This window comes from Acinonyx jubatus, chromosome A3 (genome assembly GCF_027475565.1).
Source record: "Acinonyx jubatus isolate Ajub_Pintada_27869175 chromosome A3, VMU_Ajub_asm_v1.0, whole genome shotgun sequence".
Taxonomy (NCBI): domain Eukaryota; kingdom Metazoa; phylum Chordata; class Mammalia; order Carnivora; family Felidae; genus Acinonyx; species Acinonyx jubatus.
The window spans coordinates 16,507,733-16,527,744 of NC_069388.1; the positions used below are offsets into that span (position 1 = coordinate 16,507,733).

Consider the following 20,012-nt stretch of genomic DNA (forward strand, 5'->3'; position numbering starts at 1 on the left):
AATAAAAAAGGAACAAACTACTGATAAATGCAATAATTAGGCAACTTTTAAAAGCCTTGTATTAAGTGGAAGAAGGCAGACTCACATGTTTCCATTTACATGGCATTCTGGAAAAGACAAAACTATAGGGACAGAAAACAGATAAGCAGTTGTTAGAGCTGGAGGGTAGAGGAGAGGTTAACTTGAAAGTGGCAAGAGGATTGTTTTTGGGCGATGGAAATATTCTATATCTTGATTTTGGTCATGGTTTCATGATTCCATGTATTTGTCAAAATTCACTGAAATGTGTACTTCAAAAAAGTGAATTTTACCATGTGCAAATTGTATCTCCTCTTAAAAAAAAGAAAGGGGGCACCTGGGTGGTTCATTCAGTTGGGTGTCTGACTCTTGGTTTTGGCTCAGGTCGTGGTCTTGTGGTTCATGGGTTGGAGCCCTGCATTGGGCTCTGTGCTGGCAGCGTGGAGCCTGCTTGGGATTCTCTCCTTCTCTCTCTCTGCCCCTCCCCTGCTTGCTCTCTCTCTTAAAATAAATCAACTTTAAAAAATAAAAAAAAAAAGGAAGCTAAAGCTCTACCAAAGTTCTCACATTGGTTTTGTGCAATCTGTCATCTCACCCCCAAGGTCTGTCTGGACTTCTTCACCCATATGTGCACAGAAGTCACTCTTTGCCTCTTTCAAAAGTTTCCTGATCAAAGGTCTCCTTATCCAAGGGCTCCTCCTTAACCTCTCCCTGTCCCCAACCCTTTTTCACCACCAATGTACTTGAGGTTTGCTAATTGTATGTCTTTTCTGGAATCCAAGCCCCATGAGAGCAGGGGCTTTGTCTGTTTTGTTCGCTACTGCATTTTCTGAACAGTGCCTGACACACAGGAAGAGCTCAAGGAAGAGTTAACAAATTCACTGAGACAACTAGATCCTAGACCAATGCTGTCAACAGAAATAGAATGTGAGCCATAAATGTGAGCTGCATATACAATTTAAAATTTTCTAGTTGCCTCATTGAAAAAGTAAAAGGGAACAGGTAAAATTAAGTTTTTAATAATGTGTTTCATTCTACTCAATCGATTCAAAATATTATTTCAACATGCAAATCATATAAAAATTATGAATGAGATATTTAAGATTAGTTTTTCATACCAAGTCTTTGAAACTGGAAATATATTCTACACATATGGCACATCTCAAATTTGGCTCGGTCACCTTTCAAGTGTCCAGTAGCCACATGTGGGTAGTGGCTGCCTCATTGGACAGCACAGTTCTAGAAAAGGGCAAAGACTTGTCCCAGGGTCCAGAAGTAGATTTTCTCTCAAGGGGCCTGTTCTGTTGTTGGAAGTAATTCTGAATCAATAATGACTTTTGGATTTAAAAGTAAACAGTGAGGGGGTGCCTGGGTGGCTCAGTCGGTTAAGTGTCTGACTTCGGCCTAGGTCATGATCTCACCATTCCTGAGTTCGAGCCCCACTTTGGGCTTTGTGCTGACAGCTCGAGCCTGGAGCCTGTTTCAGATTCTGTGTCTCCCTCTCTCTCTCTGCCTCTCCCCCACTCACGCTCTGCCTCTCTCTCTCAAAAATAGATACACATTAAACAAAATAATAAAAGTAAACAGTGAATGATGGAATTAGAATATCAAAGTTCCGCAGTACCCAAGGAAATAACAGATCTAGGTAATGACCATGGGTGGTTGCTGACATCAGTAGAGAGGTCAGTTGGCATCACCTGCCTCCTGATAGCAGACATAACAAGAGATGAAGACAGACAGAATCTGAATAAACCTTTGGATTCAACTCCCACTGACAGAATGTACAACTTAGAAGTCTGAGGAACATGTTAAATGTTACCATAGGGGTGAAACCAACAAAATCCCAAGTGTGGGAAATGTGACCAGGTTCTTTCAACAAATGAATCTCAAGAGAAACAAACCAAAAACCATCCCCCCCACAACCATTCTTCCCCTCAAACACACAAAAAAAACCCAAATGGAGGAGAAACCTATAGATTAAAAAAAACCTCCCACTCTTTTCGCTGCTGAAGAGAGAAGCCATATGGAGAGGCCCAAAGAAAGAGAACCCAGGCACCTCAGCTGAATGCAGGGAGGTGTTGGAACCACCACCATGTGGGGCAGAAGAACCGCCCAGTCAAAACCCAAAGATCGGTAAGCAAAAATAAATAATAAATTGCTATTGTTTGGAAAAAAAAAAGACTCAAAAGACATTGCAACATGTAGTTGCAACATGTAGACTTTATTAGGATTCTGGTGAATAAACTGTAGAAAAGCATTTATGAATTCATGAGACACCCAGTTGTCAAGATATTGTTTGGATATTTGAGGATATCGAGGACTTCTATGATTTTTTTGGTGAGACAATGGTATTGTGGTTACCTTGTAAAAGTACTTATTTTAGAGAGACATAAGAACACATTTAGGGGTGAAATATTATGTTGCCTGGAATTTGGTGGGAAATAATTTGGAAGGGGTAAGCAGGAGGGAAGGGTAAAGAGGAAGCCAGATCAGCCATGCACTAATGGGCGAAGCAGAGTGATGGGTATCTGGGAGTTTGTGACTACAGCTCTCACTACTTTTGGGTATGTTTAAAGTTTTCCATGATAACATGTAGAAAAAGGAACAATAAACGGCTGATCTGCTCTTATGGGCATGGCATCTCCTCATCCCTGCAACTCCTATTGCCGGGGGCCTGAGGCTGGCTGGGCGTGAACTGCACTCCCCGAAGGCTCCAGGAGGTGGTGCCGCTGGCTCTCTGCTCCTTGGCTGTTGCTAGAGGGCTTCAGAGCTACTGGGACCCCCCCCCCCCCGCCCCCCGGCCCCTGCCACCTCCCCAGACTCCCAGAGGCTGCTGGGGTTTCTGCTCTTTCCTACAAGGCAGGGTTTGGGGAGGGTGGAACCTGGGTCCAGTGGGGACTTTCCCTTTCCACTGCGTGTTCCAGGCTGCTCCTGACCTCTATCCTTCAGAGCTGTGGCCACCCCTGATCCGCCAGCCTAGGCTGGGGGAGGGACCTTGTCTTGGTGTTGGGTCACCCCACCTGGTCTAGGCTCCTGAGCTCCACCTCGATCCGGAGTCCCTATCCCATCCCCTCTGGCCTCCCACACCTGGAGGTTGAATTCCTGCACCCACTATGGGTCAGGTGTATCAGCCCTGCTGCCCCACACCCCCACTGCTGCCTGTCCCCCATGCCTTCATTCCAGACCCCTCTCTCAGGGATGGGGAGATGTCCCTTGTGTCTGGGCCTCCAGGTGCAAGACCCCCATTTGGAAGCAGACCCATGTCTGTGGGTAGACTTGGCTGTGGTATTGAGCTGAGTGAGCACTGGACCAGGAGTCAGTAAATTTAGGTCCCAGACCAGCCTCCCTGGGGAATAAGTCATGTCCCTTCTAAAAAATGCAGCAGCTGGAACTGTAGAATAATGGTTTTCTGACTTTTTAAAAAAAATGTTTATTTATTTTTGAGACAGAGAAAGACAGAGCATGAACAGGGGAGGGTCAGAGAGAGGGAGACACAGAATCTGAAGCAGGCTCCAGGCTCTGAGCTGGAGTTTGACACGGGGCTCAAACTCACGGATCATGAGATCATGACCCGAGCTGAAGTCAGATGCCCAACCGACTGAGCCACCCAGGCACCGCAATGGTTCTCTGACTTTTTAGAGAAGTGAAACTCTATTTCCAGAACCCCAATATGTAAAATCAACAGGAGTGGAGCATCCTGGTTCCATATGGGAGAAGTTTAGTCCTCTGGCCCCTCTTACCCATCCCTCCCCTCAGAGTGGAAAACACTGGGCTTCCTGATCTCTGGGTTCCTTATATTTCTCACTGGCTGTCAGCCCAAGAGTTCAGTTCCTACAAGTTGGTCTCAAGCTCTAATAAGTCCTGGCATCCATCCATCCATTTAACATTTACCAAACTTGTACTCCCTGCTGAACCCCCAGTGAAACTAGTTGACCAGTATGGGGACTCTGTCCTCTATGGGTCCACAGCCTGCTGAGCAGACAGCACCATCTGAGGCATGCCACACAAGCAAGTGGTCCCAAATTCAGGGAACATAGAGGTCTGGATGCCTGCCAGCTTGAGGAAGCCAGGGAAGCCTTCTTGGAGGAGGTGACACTTGAGTGATCTTGAGGAAATGCATGTAGAGAATGAATTGGGAGGGAAGAGGAGGGTCTGGAAGACAATGGGAAACTTTTCTTTCTTGATGCAGTCATTTAGAAGGGACTCCCAAAAAGCACAGGGCAGAGCAGTTACTCCAGACTATGGTTTGGGTGGAGACCAAGTGCTTCACCGTAGATACCCTGCATGACACTTTGGATGAGCATTTATCTAACGGGCCACCCACACAGATGAAGCAGTGAGAAACACCACTACAGCATGTCTGGGAGGAAATTCACTTCCTTCACACAGTGCAATTGCCAATAATTGGTGTTGCTGAGAACATGAATAGCTTCATGGGCCCCAAATGAAAGACTAAATCCCAAGTGTTCATTCCAAGTGCTGGGGGTGCATCAGTAAGAAGATGCCAAGATTTTAAAGCCCCCCCTTCTTGGGCAGAATGCCTCTCCATCCACAAATAGAAACTTGCTGAGATTTTAATTAAGAACAGTGTACATAAAACTCACTGTTCCCAAGTAAACAAATATTAAGCAAGATACTTTGCTTTCGTGTTATGGGCTCTTAAGAGATGGGAAAAGTAGGGACAGGAGGGGTGGGTGGAAGATATTGAGGGGGAAGAGGAAGAAAGACTCAGACTAAGAAGAAAATAGATTCCAGGTTGGAGAGGGAGAGCAGACGAAAGGCAGACATATATGCTCCAAAGAAAAGAGGAGGAGAGGAGGCAGATGGAAGGTTCTAGCTTCTTCTCTTCCCACAGCTTTCTTTTGTCTCAGGGCCCCACTTTCTGGCTTAGTTTACATCAGGTTCTGATAGCTACTAGTTTGTTAGTTGGAGACCAACGCTGTTGTTACACTCAGTTCTTCCCTTGGGCTTTGTAGCAGACACTGGTGATGACTCCTACTCCTATTTGGCCCTCAGCATTCCCAAATATGCTGAGGGTATCCTACTTGAGGCACTGGCCACTCTCTGCTCAAGGACTATCCCTCAGCCCTGGTGCGTGGGCAGGCTGGAATTACTGGGGAGTTAATGCCCCTGGAATTGGAGAATAACTACCCAGATCCCTTTGTCCTTCAGTGGGTCAATTCAGAGGTGAGTCAGTACCGTCTCCCAGAGTCCCTGTAGGATCAAGTTGTAGTCACCCATGGTGGTAACTGGGTAGATAACATGCTATTAGTTCCATCCCTTCTCTGTCTTTCCTCCCCTCTCCCCTGCTGGTGCCTCCTGGGGTCATCTCCCAAATAAAACACTTGTACCCGAACCCTTGTCTCAGGGTCCCCTTCTGGGGGAACTCAACTCTAAAAAGACTTTATAGAGCACGATTTTATTTTGAGGATTTCATTAGCCCTCCAGAATTAGGCCAAGCCTGTTTGCAATGCGGAGTGACTGATATCCTTCTATTGTCAAGGTTTTGAATTGAGGCTTATTTTCTTATTGCGTTTTGAAGGTCTCTTGTCTCAGAAGGATGGTTTAGGGTTTAAAAAGTTACTCTGAGACTGTTCAGTCAATGTGGGCTGCTATAATGAAGTTCCATAGGCTGAGTGGCTCATAAACAACAGACATTGATTTCTCACAGTTCTGGAGGCTGAGAAGACGGGGCTCAGGATGCCGGCAGGGCTAGGCTCTGGCGAGGGCCTCTTCTGGGTTGCAGACTGCTGACTGTTCTTTGTACCCCTGTGTGGTGGAGGAAGAGCCAGCTAGCAATCTGCCCTCTTCTTATAAGGACACTCATTCCATTTATGGAAGCTCCACTCTCATGAGCAAGCCACCTCCCAAAGGCCCCAGCTCCAAATGCCATCACATTGGAATTAGAATTTCAACATAGGAATTTAGGGCTGGGGGGACACAGACATTCAGCCTGTAATAGGGACCTTAGAGTTAATGGTCAGTTTACTAAAAAGTACCTGAATGTTTCCATTTGTTTTTTTAATTTTTTAAAAAGCTTAGAGAGAGAGAGAGAGTGCGCACAGAGGAGGGACAGAGAGAGAGGGAGACACAGAATCCAAAGCAGGCTCCAGGCTCTGAGCTGTCAGCACAGAGCCCGACGCGGGGCTCGAACTCACACACTGCAAGATCATGACCTGAGCCAAGGTGGGACACTTGACCGACTGAGCCACCCAGGAGCCCCCTGATGTTTCTTTTTCTAAATCCTATGATATATCTGGATGCCTGGGAAGACATTCACTAGAAGTGTGTAAATGCTCAGCTGTGCTCATTGTTCATTCATTCATTCTCTTTCACCATGAAGCAAGTTTTTATGAGCAAGCACATGCGTGTGCCAGGCATCCCTGCCCTGTGAACTTGTTCTCCTGAGTAGCTTGAAATTGGGTTTCTGATGAGCTTTTGGTCCATTTGGTTCTTCATTCAATATTTACTGAGAGCTACCATGTGCCTAGTGCTGAGCTAGACCCTGGGCAAACAGAGATGGCTAAGGCAAGGACTGCATTTCCCAGAAGCCTAGAAGCCAGAAGGCTGAGATCGACATTTTCCACATATGGTGGAAATGTTTCTTGTGACAGATATACCTGCAGAGTCACCGGGGGAATGAAGGAGAGATGGGCTCATTTTACCTTGGTGGCTCGGAAGGGTTAGAAAGTCTTCATGGAGGAGGGGACCCATGAGTGGAGCCTGGGGCATTGAGGGGAGGCAAAACGGTGTGAGCAGAGGTATGGCAGGACCGGGAGCTGCAAAGGCTGTAGTGAAGCTGCAGCCAGAGAGTCTTTGGTGCTAAGATCTGGGAAGCAGTGCTTCCCAGTGGTTAGGGCACAGGCTCTGCCTATGGACCAAAATTCTCATCTCAGGCCTGCCACTCATGATATAGCTCATGATATAGCCTGGACAGGTTAGCAGCCTCTCTAAGCCTCAGTTTACCCCTCAGGCTTATACTGGGGAGAGACTACCTCCTGCATAGCCACTCTCCTGGCACAGCACCTAGGAGACAGTGACTGATGATAAAAAGAAATTATTTGTTAATGATATGCATCAAGATGCCCTGGCTGGGCTTACAAGAGAATGTAGAATTGAGAGCACTTCACCAGTTTACCTTTGTGTCAGCCGATTACTTAGGGACTGAGGAACCTCTTTGTAAAAGAGACTTGACAGTGCCCCGGGCGGTAAGAAGCAGGAAGTGCACTGAATCGGGACAAAGGGGTGCTACCCCAGAGGCTGTAGAATTGTTACCATTTCCATCACCACCAGTGTTCCAATGCTTCCAGGAATGTATCCATCGACACCTGGGCAAGCGCAGGGTGCCCTCATCTCCTGGAAGGACCCAGAACCCCCATGGGGAGTTATCAGTGCTTTGCATTCAGGGGATGGATGGTGCCTGTCTGGGGAGCGTGGGGACAGGCAGGACTGAGTGGCAGCACTCCAGACTTCTCACTTATCGCAAGGCCCACGTCTCACCCTTTTCAGAAGCATCTGTAGAGATGTTCTCAGAGAAGTTGGAGACCTCCCAACTGCCCACCCATCCCGGTGTCGCTCTGTAAACAGGACTGGCAGATGGGCAGTGAGACCTGCTTTGCAGAGGGCCTGGAACATGGCTCTGCTTTAACGGTTTGGGGACACCACAATCTCATGAAGATTCCTTGGATCTGGGAGATAGAAGGGACCAGAGAGAGGGAGAGCTAGGACAGCCCTACATTTGTGTACACAGAGAAATGAGGCTTGGTGAAGTGTAGAGAGTGGCTCAGAGTCACATGGCAGGTCAGGGAGTCTTTGTCTCCCTGGTCAGTATTCTATCTATACCATTCATAGCTACTTGTTCCATTCAACCTAGGAGATCTACCAGCCTAATGGCCTCACCTCAGCCGGGTGTTCCTCATTCTGCCTCTAGAGTTCTACCATGCTCTGATTCAGCATTGTCTGTCCATCCGTCCATCCATCCATCCATCCATCATCCATTCAGCATCCCTCATTCCTCCACCATCTATCATCCCTCCCTTCATCCCCCCATCTAGCCCAAAGCATTGATGCCATGCCTTTGCCGCAGATACTTTTTGCCATTGGTATACAAAGATGCATATTGGGTGTGTGTGTGGCGGGGGGGAGTGAATTTGGGCTCCTCATTGAAACTGGTAGGTCTGGATTCGTAGCTATTCCAGTAAATATTTTGCCTCTGATTTCCCCATCACTCCTGCATCTACTCATCTATTGAACCAGCCTCCATCCATTTGTAACTTGTAGTCCCTTTGACTCATATTTTCCTTTCCTCCTTCCCATGCGGAAGTTTGCTATCAGTCTGAGCTATCATTGCTGGGCATGATGGGGAGATCCAAGGATGACTTTCAGGGCCAAGGGGTCTGGCATGGCTCTGGTTTTTCAGGGAAGATTGGAACCATCTTCAGAGGCCACAGGACATGGAGAAGATGGGAGGGAACTTTCCAGAAAAAACCTTGAGTCACAGGTAAGGGCTACAGTAGTACATTTCCCCCTTGTCTCCTGAATGTCATGAAAAATATTACCCTCTCCTTGGGTTAGTCATGAAAGGGACTTACTCTTTTGTATTTAAGTCTTGCTTATTTGAGTCAGGTCTCTTTGGTTGTAAGTGAAAGACACGTGCTGGTAATAGTTGTAGTAGTAGAACAACATGGAGCCTGAGAGCTCACAGTTTCAACCACCAGGGAGGGATAAGTTCAATTCTGTTAGTTCCAAGTCCAAAATCCCAGGGAAGGGTTCACCTTAGGTCAAGTACCCAGCTGTGGCCAGGGGAGTGAGGTCATAGTATATGAAATGTCTGCTTTTGTAGTAGCCATGGGAGTGGTGGCAAAGACTCCCATCAAAGACAGTTGGTGAGCTGGGTTGGTGAAATATTTTTTCGATAAAGGTTTGTTCAGAATGCTCATGTGGGAGAGGGTCTGGAGATATCAGTGCCTTTGCTCCAAAGGTGCTCAGTTTGACCTCAGTATATTTAGTTTGTCATCAGGTTTAATAAGCTTCTCCAGGCACTGACGCTTGTCTTCATTACCTCAGACTCTAAAGGCCACAGCGACTACAAAGGGGCCTGGGGCTGGTGGCCTGGCCTTTGTGGTATTCGTGGTCTGAAAGAGACAGACCGTGCCCCAAGCCAGCCTTCCCTCATCCCCTGCTGCCTGTCTTCAAGGAGGTGTGTTAGAACAGAAACAGCAGTCCCTGGTATCATACTGAGTGAGGTTCATCCTGTTACTAAGTCAGGACTAAATCAGAACTTGGGGAAGGCATGAGGACTCTTCGGCCTCAGTTCCCTTGTCTATGAAATAGGGACAAAACTTTCACTTTATGTAGGTAAGATATAACTGACACTGCTGTGTCAAACTTGAAGGAGCATCAGATCCACCTGGAGGCCTTATTCCTGGGACCCACTCCCAGAGTTTCTGATTCTAGAGTGGGGCCTTCCAACATTTGCATTTTTAACAAGCTCCCAGCGATGCTGCTGCTGCTGCTGCTCGTTAGGGATCACACTTTGAGAACCATGGGTCCACATTTACAGTGGTCCTCAACTGAGGGCAACTCTGCTCCCCTTCTGCCTCTACCCTCACCCAACCAGGGGACATTGGGCAATGTCTGGAGATAATCTGGTTGTCGTGACTGGGTGAAGGGCTGTTATTGACATCTAGTGGGTGAGGCCAAGGATGCAACAGCCCCCCCCCCAAAGAATTATCCAACCCAAAATGTCAGCAGTGCTGAGGTCAACAACCCCTTTTGTACAATAAGGCCTTGGTCCTAGTTCTACTTCATAGCTGTGCTACCCTGGCAAAGTCACTTCATTTTTCTGAGCCTCACGATCATGGAGAATTAGTTCTGAGAAACTTTGTAGCTCTAATGTTCAACAACTTTAGTTAACAAATATTTATGGTGTGCCAACTGCATGCAAAGCATGATAGCATCTCCAGGTAAGGGATTTCTCCTATAGGAGATCGCATAGTTGGCAAACACTTTGAAAATGTGGCTTGTGATTCATGTCACTATATGTAAAGACTGCTTTTACAATCCTGCATAAATAGTACTATGTTTCCCTCCCTGTCCTTGGTGGAATTTAGAAAAAAACAATGCCACAGCACCATAGCTGTTTATTTTTGTTAATATGTCATCATTGCATGCACTAATGAGTGCTTTTGGGGCATCAGCATGCTAATTGGTGATGGTGACTATGGGCATATGTGCAAATCACCGTAATCAACTTTTTCACACTTGGTTAATTGAAGGCAACCTTTTGTTTGAAAATTAATAAAATACTGATTGCAATTAGTTCTGGTCTACAATATATTGTTAATTAACAGTAGCTTTCAGTGACTAGCTAATTGAGGTAGAAAGTACAGAGAAACTGCAGGAATGGAACAGGCAAGAGTCTTCCTCAGGCAAATGTTTGGCTGTTGTCTTTGGATTCTAAGTAGCTGTTGTGGAAAAAATGGCAGCTCAGCTGGGGTGACCAATGCATCCCAGTTTGCGTGGGATCATCCTGGGTTTTTTTTTTTTATGTTTAGTTTTGAGAGAGAGAGAGAGAGAGAGAGAGAGCAAGTAGGGGAGGGGCAGAGAGAGAAGGAGACACAGAATCTGAAGCAGGCTCCAGGCTCCAAGCTGTCAGCACAGAGCCTGATGCAGGGCTCGAACTCATGAATGGTGAGATCATGACCTGAGCCAAAGTCAGACACTCAATCGACTGAGCCACCCAGGCACCCCAGCGTCATCCTGGTTTTAACACTGAAAGTTTTGTGTCTCAGGAAACCCCTCATGTCTGGGCAAACCTGGATGGTTGGTCACCCATGGCAAACAGAAGAATTAACAAGGATGATGATGATGATGATGATGATGATGATGATGATGATGATGAAGATGATGGAGAGGACACATAATGAGAGGGATAACTTGTGCAAAGGACACAAGGAAGGTTAAAAATATTCATGGTAGCCGTGTAATGCTTCTGGCGATGGCTGGCAATCCTTGGTATTTCTTGGCTTGAAGCTGAAATCTGCCTCTGCCTTCACATGACTTTCTCCACTTGTGTGTCTGTGTTTTTGTGTCCCTTCTCTTCTTATAAGGACACCAGTCCTATTGGATTAAGAACCCACCCTACTCCAGTATGACCTCATCTAACTAATCACATCTACAATGACCTTATTTCTAAATAAGATCACATTATGAGGTACTGGGGATTAAGACTTCAATATATCTTTTGGGGAGACACATTTCAATTCCTAACAATTGTCTAGAGACATAAGTTCCTTGCCATGTGGACCCATTTGTAGGGTATCCTTCAACATGGCAATTGTCTTTTCTTAGAGACAGCAAGGGAGAAAATCAGAGAGGAAGCCAGCAAGTTAGAGGTCTCAGTCTTTTTGTAACTTAATCTCAGAAATGATATCCCATCACTTTTACTATATTGGAATCAGGTCACTAGGTCTAGCCCACCTTTAAAGGGTGGAGATCTCACAAGGGCCTGAATATTAAGTGGTGGTGTAATTGGGGACCATCTTGGAGGCTGCCTATCATACCCCCCAAGAGGCAAGTTTGCTGGTTTATCCACCAGATCCTACTTTTACTGGTTGAAAGCTGCTCCCAGGGAGTTTTCCTGGGTTTATTCCTGAAAGTTCTGTTCCTGGGAAACTCCTCAGTCCCAAGCAAACCAGGACAGTTGGTCACCGCAACATGAACAAAGTCTGCTATCTGGGCAAAATTGAATCAAGAAACAATGACATACTAAAATCTCATGAGATGTTATGAGATTATATACCTGGATCCAAAATACCAACAGCTGAAATGCATGGAGAGGATGTGGCTTAGAATTACTCATGGAAAATAAATCAGGGGCTTTTGTTTATTATGAGTTCAATTAGTGTCAAGCATTTGATGTAGCCCTCCAAAATCCAAATGTGACAGAGGCATTGCTGAAAGCATTGCTAAAGGAACAAAATTCACAACAGTAGGCAAAAGCTAGGACCATCAGCTGATCTGTTGTCAAAATCTGGGAAGACTCTGCACTGATTTGAGAGGACAAAGTGGGATTAGACAAAAATAAGTTCTCAGCGTGCCAAAGGAAAAGGCAAAGAGCTGGGACTAGTTGTCACAGACAGGCAAAGCGACAAAGGGTACAGGAGTTTGATTTTATGTACAAATTCTTCTAAGAAAAGATGTTCTTGTGGTGAATGTCTGAGACCCACCAGGAGCATCCATGTTGCTATGGTGATGTACTTGGTCTACCAGAAGGAGGGTAGGCTACTCTCTGTAGTTGTCTACTGAAGGGGTTCCTGGGGCAGAGGAGGACACAGGCCTTTTAGCATTTTGTTTTTTTCTGGTGTGACTTTTCCAGATATCACAGCTATGGAAAATGGTTCTCAAATTTGAGTATGATAATCATCTAGAATATTTGTTAAAACACAGATGGCCGGACCCTACCACCAGAGTTTCTGACTCAGTAGGTCTGGGGTGGGGCCCAAGAATTGTCATTTCAGGCAAGATAGCAGGTGATGCTAATGATGCTGTGCTAGGAACTACTGACCTAGGGTAATGTGGCCCAAAGCAAACCTGCAATTATATTAAAGGAGGTTAAAACTTACCTTTTAATCCTACATTCATAATTTTCTCCTAATGCTGTCCTCTCCGCCGTGTGTGTGTGTGAGAGAGAGTGAGAGGGGCGGGAGAGGAGAGATAGTTTATCCCCATTTCCAATGTCTCATGGTGAAGAGGCTCCCTATTAAATCATCTAATTGTTAGACTTCTCCCACCAACCTAGCATTCTTGAAGCTGACATGATGTTAGACATTTTTGCCTCTTTATGATGTCTTATCCAGTCATCAAAACTGGGGAAAGAAACATTATGGGTCTTTCCTCTACCTAAACCCTGACTGCACATTAGAATTTCGTGGGATTTAAAAATTCCAAATGTGGAGCTCAACTCAAATGAATTAAATCAGGACCTCTGGGGGAAAGTGGGACATCACCAGTTTCAAAAAGTTTCCCCACGTGATTACAATGATGTGATAAAACCAGGGCTGTGAACACTAATCTTTTCCTTATTGTCAGAGGTGGTAACAGGTCCTATGCACAGATAATTCTAGGTCAGTGGTCCTCAACTTTGGCTACACATTAGAATCACCTGGGGAGCTTTTAAAACTCAATTCTTGGCAGTACCCCAGACCAGTTAACTCAGAATTTCAATGCATAGGATCTATGCATCAGTGTTTTTAATATTTCTCAAGTGATTTCAGTGTGCAGCCAAAGTTGGGAACCATGACCCAGAAGTATCTCTGCATAGGACCTGTCATGGTTACAGATCTTGGCAGGGGGATGTTAAATGCTTGGCTTAGAGCACAGGAAATATAAGGTCTGGTTCCAGCCTCAAGGGGTCCCTTGAGATACCAGCACAGCCTAGCAGTGCCGGCTCCTCAGAGGTCTGATTTTCAGGTCTGTGGAGACATTCCTCCAACCTTCTAAGTATTTTTTAAAAAATTTTAATGTTTATTTTTGAGAGAGAGAGAGAGAGACAGAGAGAGAGAGAGAGAGAGAGAGAGAGAGAGAGAGAGAGAGACCGCCAGTGGGGGAGGGGCAGAGAGTGAGGGAGACACAGAATCCAAAGCAGGCTCCAGACTCTGAGCTGTCAGCACAGAGGCTGACATGGGGCTTGAACCCACAAACCATGAGATTATGACCTGAGCTGAAGTCAGATGCTTAACTGACTGAGCCACTCAGGCACCCCCCCCAAATTTAAATATTTATATATTATATATTAATTATTATTATATGAATATTAGTTATTATATATTACATATAATGCTTTTATTTTTTGGATCTAGCTTCTTTTAACAAGCAGACCAAAAAATACCTAGGATCTAGCTTTTTTTTTTTTACCTGGACAAAAGGACAAGACAGAGGAATTCATCCCAAAAGAAAGAACAGGAAGTAGGAGTAATGGCCAGGGATTTAATCAATACAGATATAAGTCAGATGACTGAACTACAATTTAAAACAACAGTTATAAGGATTCTACCTGGTCTTGACAAAAAATCATAGAAGACACTGGAGAATCCCTTTCTGCAGAGATAAAAGAGCTAAAATCTAGTCAGGCCAAAATTAAAAATGCTATAGCAGAGATGCAAACCTGAATGAATGCCATAACAATGAGGATGAGCAAAGCAGAGGAATGATTGGTGATATAGAAGATAAAATAATGGAAAATAATGAAGCTGAGAAGAAGAAGAAAAGAAACATAATGGGTCATGAAGTTAGGCTTACGGAACTCAGTGATTCTTAAAATGTAATAACATTTGTATCATAGGTATCCCAGAAGATGAAGAAAGACAAAAAGGAGCAGAAGGTTTATTTGAGCAAATTATAGCTAAAAACTTCCCTGATCTGGGGAAGGACACAGACATAAAAATCCAAGAAGCACAGAGAGCTCCCATTAAATTCAACAAACCTGGCCATCATCTAGACATATCGTAGTCAAATTCACAAAATACAAAGACACGGCAAGAATCCTGAAAGTAGCAAGAGAAAAAAAAAGTGCTTAACCTACAAGAGAAGACAGATCAAGTTCACAGCAGATCTGTCCACAGAAACATGGCAGGCCAGAAGGGAATGGCAGGATATATTCAACCTGCTGAATAGGAAAAATATGCATCCAAAAATACTTTGTCTAGCAAGACTGTCATTCAGAATGGAAGGAGAGATAGAGTTTCCCAGACAAACAGAAACTAAAGGAGATTGTGCTCACTAAACCAGGCCTGCAAGAAATATCAAAAGGGACTGTTTGAGTAGGAAATAAAAGGCCCCAAACCACAAAGACTAGAAAGGAACAGAGAATATCACTAGAAATAGCAACTCTACAGGTAACACAATGGCACTAAATTCATATCTTCAATAATCACTCTGAATGTAAATGGACTAACTGCTCCAATCAAAAGACATAGGGTATCAAAATGGATAAACAAACAAACAAACTTAAAAACAAGATCCATCTATATGCTGCCTACAAGAGACTAATTTTAGACCTAAAGTCACCTCCAGATTGAAAGTGAGTGGATGAAGAACCATCTATCATGCTAATGGATATCAAAAGAAAGCTGGAGTGGCCATACTTATTTAATATAAACTAGAGGTTAAGACAAAGATTGACTGTAACAAGAAATGAAGAAGGGCATTATATCATAATTAAGGAGTCGGTCCATCAAGGAGATCTAACAATTGTAGGGGCAGCTGGGTGGCTTAGTTGGTTAAACATCTGATTCTTGGTTTTGGCTCAGGTCATGTTCTCATGGTTTGTCAGATAGAGCCCTGTGTCTGGCTCTGTGCTGACAGCATGGAGTATGCTTGTGATTCTCTCTCTCTCCCTCTCTCTCTGCCCCTCCCCTGCTTGCTCTGTCTCCCTCTGTCTTAAAATAAGTAAATGAGCTTAAAAAAAGAAGATCTAACAATTGTAAATATTTATGCCCCCAACTGGGAACATACAAATATATAAATAAATTAATAAAACATATAAAGAAACTCATTGATAATAATACAATAACAGGGGACTTTAACAGCTCACAACAATGGGCAGATCATCTAACCAGAAAAATCAATAAGGAAACAATGGCTTTGAATGACACACTGGATAGATGAACTTAACAGATAATATATTCAGAACATTTCATCCTAAAGCAGCAGAATGCATATTCTTTTTGAGGGCACATGGAACATTCTCCAGAATAGATCACATATTGGGTCACAAATTAGCCCACCACAAATACAAAAAGATTGAGATCATTCCATTTTCAGACCACAGTGCTATTAAACTTGAAGTCAACCACAAGAAAAAATTTGGAAAGACCACACATAACATGAGGGTTAAAGAATATTTTACTAAAGAATGAGTGGGTTAACTAGGAAATTAGAGAAGTAAAAAAGTACATGGAAGCAAATGAAAATGAAAACATGATAGTCCAAAACCTTTGGGATGCAGCAAAGGCAGTTTTAAGAGGGAAGTATATTGCAGTACAGGTCTACCTCAAGAAGCAAGAAAAGTCTCAAATATGCAACCTAACCTTACACCTAAAGGAGTTAAAAAAGGAACAGCAAATAAAGGGAAGGGAAATAATAAAGACTAGAGCAGAAATAAATTATATAGAAACAAAACAAACAAACAAAAAAACCCAGTAGAACAGGTCAATGAAACTAAGAGCTGCTTTTTAAAGAGAATTAATAAAATTGATAAACCCCTAGCCAGACTTACCAGAAAGAAAAGAGAAAGGACCCAAGTAAATAAAACCATGAATGAAAGAGGAGAGATCACAACCAACACCACAGAAATACAAATAATCATAAAAGAATATTTTGAAAAACTGTATGTTAACAAACTGGGCAATCTGGAAGAAATGGACAAATTCCTGGAAACATACAAACTACCAAAACTGAAACAGGAAGAAATAGAAAATTTGAACAGACCCATAAACAGCAAAGAAATAGAATCAGCAATCAAAAATCTCCCAACAAACTAAAGACAGGGCCAGATGGCTTCCCAGGGGAATTCTACCAGACAGACATTTAAAGAAGAGTTAATACCTATTCTTTTCAAACTGTTCCAAAAAATAGAAATGGAAGGAAAACTTCCAAACTCCTTCTACTAGGCCAGCATTACCTTGATTCCAAAACCAGACAAAGACCCACTAAAAAGGAGAATTACAGGCCAATATCCCTGATGAACCTGGATGCAAAAATTCTCAAGATACTAGCAAATCAAATCCAACAGTACATTAAAAGAATTATTCACCATGATCAAGTGGGATGTATTCCTCAGCTGCAGGGCTGGTTCAATATTTGCAAATCAATGAATGTGATACAATACATTAATAAAAGAAAGGATAAAAACCATATGATCCTTTCAATAGATGCAGAGAAAGCATTTGACAAAATACAGCATCCATTCTTGATAAAAACCTTCAACAAAGTAGGGATAGATGGAACATATCTCAACAAAGGCCATATATGGAAAACCCATGACTAATATCATCCTCAATGGGGAAAAACTGAGAGCTTTTCCTCTGCCATCAAGAGCAAGACAGGGATGTCCACTCTTACTATTTAACATAGTACCAGAAGTCTTAGCCTCAGCAATCAGAAAACAAAAACAAATAAAAGGCATCTAAATCAGAAAGGGAGAAGTCAAATTTTCACTATTTGCAGATGACATGCTACTCTATGTAGAAAACTCGAAAGACTCCACCCCCAAATTGCTAGAACTAATACATGAATCAGCAAAGTCACAGGATATAAAACCAACGTACAGAAATCTGTTGCATTTCTATACACCAATAATGGAGCAGCAGAAAAATCAAGAAATTGATACCATTTGCAATTTCACCAAAAACCATAAGCACGTAGGAATAAATCAAACCAATGAGGTGAAAGATCTGTACTCTGAAAACTATAGAAAACTTACGAAGGAAATTGAAGAGGACACAAAGAAATGGAAAAATATTCAATGCTGATGGATTGGAAGAACAAACATTGTGAAGATGTCTATACTACCCAAAGCAATCTACACATTTAATGCAATCCCCATCCAAATACCACTAGCATTACCCTGAATAGCCAAAGCAGTCCTGAAAAAGAAAAGCAAACCTGAAGGCATCACAATTCCAGACTTCAAGCTATATTATAAAGCTGTAGTTATGAAGACAGTATGGTACTGGCACAAAAGCAGACACATATCAATGGAACAGAACAGAAAACCCAGAAATGGACCCACAACTATATGGTCAACTAATCTTTGACAAAGCAGGAAAAAATATCCAATGGAAAAAAGTCTCTTCAACAAATGGTTTGGGGAAAACCAGACAGCAATATGCAGAAGAATGAAACTGGACCACTTTCATACACTGTACACAAAAATAAATTCAAAATGGATGAAAGACCAAAATGTGAGTTAGGAAATGATCAAAATCCTAGAGGAGAACACAGCAACCTCTTTGATTGCAGCCAAAGCAACTTCTTACTAGCCATGTCTCCAGAGGCAAGGGAAGCAAAAGCAAACATGAGCTATTGGGACTTCATCAAGATAAAGAACTTCTGCACAGCAAAGGAAACAATCAACAAAACTGAAAGGCAGCCTATAGAATGGAAGAAGATATCTGCAAATGACATATCTGATAAAAGATTAGTATCCAAAATCTGTAAGAACTTCTCAAACTCAACACCGAAAAAACAAATAATCCAGTTACGAAATGGGCAGAAGACATGAATAGACATTTTTCCAAAGAAGACAACCAGATGGCCAGCAGACATATTAGATGCTCAACATCTCTCATCATCAGGGAAATAGAAAACAAAGCCACGATGAGATGTCACCTCGTACCTCTCAGAATGGCTAAAATTAACAACACAAGAAACCACACATGTTGGCAAGGATGCAGAGAAAGGGGAGCACTCTTGCACTGATGGTGGGAATGCAAACTGGTGCAGCCACTCTGGAAAACAGTATGGAGATTCCTTAAAAAGTTAAAAGTAGAAGTACCCTGCGATCCAGCAATTACACTACTAGGTATTTACCCAAAGGATTAAAAAATACAGATTTGTGGGGGTTCATGCACCTTGATGTTTATAGCAGCATTATCAACTATAGCCTAACTATGGGAAGAGCCCAAATGACTGATGAGCATATATATGTAAGCGTCTGACAGTGCGGAGCCTGATTAGGATTCTCTTTTTCTCTCTTCCTCTCAACCCCTCCCCCACTTGTGCTCCCTGTCTCTGTCTCTCTCTGTCTCTCAAAATAAATAAATAAACTTTAAAAAAAATAAAATAAAAAATAAATATAACAAAATAACCCTACAATTATACTAGAAAAGATCAAGACAAAAACTCTCAGATCATACCACTAAAAACCAGAAGAGGGGGTGAAAAGAGAGTGAGGATGCATGAAGGAAGGTATTTTCTTATCTTTCATAAAGGGAGTCAACTGCTATTTTTTTTAGTTTCTGAAATTAGTATCTTCAGACATGGATGCAAAGTATGTTATTTAAAGATATAAAAATAATCAACAGTAGAACTAAAAACATTTTGTTTACCAAATTAGCAGAAGGTAGGAAAAATGAGAAAAAGAGAAGCATATGAAACATAAAACAAAAAATGGAATTAAGGCCAAAGATATCTGTTATGAATTGAAAAAAAAATTCTATCCATTAAAAGAAAATGACTCTCATGTTGGGTGAATTCAACCCAGATCCAGCCAGATGCCACTTCAAAGCACATCCCTGAAATTAAATAATTAAAGCACAATAATCACAAATACATTGGACAAATGAAAACGAAAAGAAGGCAGGGGTCACAACACTATTATCAGAGGAAGGGGAATTCAAGGTAGACATTACTCAATGAGACTAAGAAGGTCACTTGAAAAACTGATAGGGGTTTCATCCACAACCAAGATATAACAACCTTGAGTGCAATATAGCTTATAAAAATATACAGAAATGAAGTTGGACATGCCAATCAGAAATTGATAGAAAAGCAATTAGTGAGAGACTTGAAAGTATTCTTTTAATTCCTGACAGATCGTATTGATGAAAATCTAAATTAGATTATTGAGAGTATTTAAATAACAGAATCACTTGAACGCTGTGCATGAAGACTAAAGCCCTGTCTCCCTTTGGTTCTGGAAGAGTGGTCAAGAGTCCCCAATTGTCTTTTGTAAAGTAGGTCTTGGGGTGAAAAAGGGAGGAAATCTGCAGATGATGGGAAAGGTGGGGTTTGGAATCCCTCAAGCCTGGATTTCTGACTCAGCCCTATGACTAACTGCTGTGCAACCTTGGGCAAGACACTTCACTTCTCTGAGCCTCAGTCTCTCCTGCTATAGAATCTGTAAATGCTTCTTACAGAGTTCTGGTAAAAATGGAATGAGGCCCCCTCTAGGGAATGGGCAGGACTTGATCACAGAGCTACATATCCAT

General features: G+C 42.9%; 1 long non-coding RNA gene across 3 annotated transcripts in view; it reads left to right on the forward strand.

Annotated features, from left to right (window-relative positions):
* LOC106969022 (uncharacterized) overlaps positions 1–20,012 on the forward strand; it is a 110,014-nt gene that overhangs the window by 44,922 nt on the left and 45,080 nt on the right. For 2 of the 3 annotated variants that reach the window (XR_008289091.1, XR_008289092.1), the window contains one exon: positions 2,031–2,151. The exons of the other annotated variant lie outside the window; for it this stretch is intronic. This is a non-coding gene — a long non-coding RNA (uncharacterized LOC106969022). The remainder of the gene's footprint in view (positions 1–2,030; positions 2,152–20,012) is intronic. 3 annotated transcript variants of the gene reach the window in all.